General features: G+C 38.9%; 1 pseudogene; it reads left to right on the forward strand.

Moving 5' to 3' along the window:
- Window positions 1-266: 266 nt before the first annotated feature.
- LOC109275080 (platelet-activating factor acetylhydrolase IB subunit alpha2-like) lies at window positions 267-946 on the forward strand (annotated as a pseudogene).
- The last annotated feature ends 962 nt before the right edge of the window (window positions 947-1,908 follow it).

Below are 1,908 nucleotides of genomic sequence, written 5' to 3' on the forward strand. Positions count from 1 at the left end.
AATAAATAAATAAATAAAGCAAACTTAAAGCATTTAATGAAGCATATTTGCAAAAACAAAAACAAAAAAAAAAAAAAAAGGAGGATCCAAGAAAAGCTGCCTTTGCTGTCATGGTCAAGAGGAGAGGAGAAGCAGCTCCGGCTGGTGCTTGGCCCAAGGGCAGGCACATTGGAGCAGGGCCCCTGGGACCCAGTGAGCTACAGATGCACCACCCACGGATGTCTCAACCATTAAAGGCCCACATGTACCATCTGCCTGAGTGTAGAATGAGCCAAGGAGACTCAAATCCAGAAGCTATTCCACATACAGCAGAAGACATTTAAGGGGATGACAGATGGATGTCTCGGCACAACGGATTTGTCCTGGACTGTAAAGACAGTGAACCTGTTGTATTGCTTGTGGGGGACTCCATGGTGCAGTTAATGCAGCAATAAACAATATGGCATTTTCCCCCCACTTCATGCACTGAATTTTGGAATTGGCAGAGATACAATAAGAAATGTTTTATGAAGGTTAAAGAATGAAGAACTGGAGAATATTAAACCAAAGGTCATTGTTGTCTGGGAAGAAACAAACAACCAAGAAAATATGGCAGAAGTGGCAGGTGGAGTTGAGACCATCATACAATCTATCAAAACAAGGAAGTTTCGGACTAAAATCATTGCACTGGGTTTGTTACTTCTAGGTGAGAAGCCCCACCCTTTGAGGCAAAAGAACACAAGGGTGAACCAGCAACTTAAGGTTTCCCTGCCTAAGCTTGCCAATGTTCAACTCCTAGGTACTCATGGGAGCTTCATGCATTTGGATGGTGCCATCTCCTGCCACGACGTGTTTTATCTTCTGCATCTCACAGGAGGGGGCTATGCAGAGTTCTGCAAACCACTGCATGAACTGATCATGCAATTGTTAGAGGACATCCCAGGAGAATCAAACCACCATTGCCTGACTAGCTCCTATCAGTGTCAGTAGCACCCCAACTTCCTCAGGTCAGTTATATCACTGACACTACAGAATCCTCTTTCTTAAGGCACTTTCTGTTGTAGAATGTTCCTGGATGTTAATTTCTAGTGTTTGAAGGGGAGGAAGGATTTAGATTGGTCCTGTACATAGAAGATTTATTTGACACAGAAGATTGTTATTTAAATTAGTTTAAAACAAGAAGGGGACTTTTTAGTTGTATGCATGATACATTCATTGAATTATCACTGTTTTTCTTAGGACAACATCAAGCTAAGTATTGAACAAATGAAGATTGTTTTCTTACCCGTTCTTTCTATAGATTATGTCATATATAGTTATGATCAGCATCCTACCTATTTGGCTTTAAAACAGATGGTTTTTCCAGTTATTAAGGTTCATAATTATTCATATGTATTCACAACATATTCTTAATGTACAGCAGTAGATTGAACATGCTTGTCACTCAAATATGGCAAATGTAGTTACAAATGAATTTGTGCCACTCTTTTAATCTTTCCCATGTTTAACAGTGGAAGATAGGTTTTACCCAATTTGGAGGACCCTATGGAAGGTATTATTTTAATGCTGCTGAATATAATGTCTATAATAGAACCATGCATACACCCATTTCTCCTTGTCCTCCCCTCCTTTTTTTTAACACATTTTTGACTTAGGAGCTCTGTAGCTGAAAGTAGAAGTCCTAGCCAATTACTCTAATAATGATATTACTGACGTGTAACTCATTCTTGCATGGTGTTCTGTGCATAGAGTCTAGGGTAGTGCTGTCCATATTCAGAGTTCTGGTTTGGTTTGTTTTGTTTTCCCCTTAAAATGTATTAGTTACAGTTTCTTTAAAAAGAAAAAAAGAAAACAATTCTATTTCCCATTCCATAAACTCTGACATTATTCCAAGTTTCATAGTATCTTAAGGTCTATATTTTTTTGGCT

The sequence above is a fragment of the Panthera pardus genome, unplaced genomic scaffold, assembly GCF_024362965.1.
Source record: "Panthera pardus isolate Hobbes unplaced genomic scaffold, ASM2436296v1 HiC_scaffold_2, whole genome shotgun sequence".
NCBI lineage: Eukaryota > Metazoa > Chordata > Mammalia > Carnivora > Felidae > Panthera > Panthera pardus.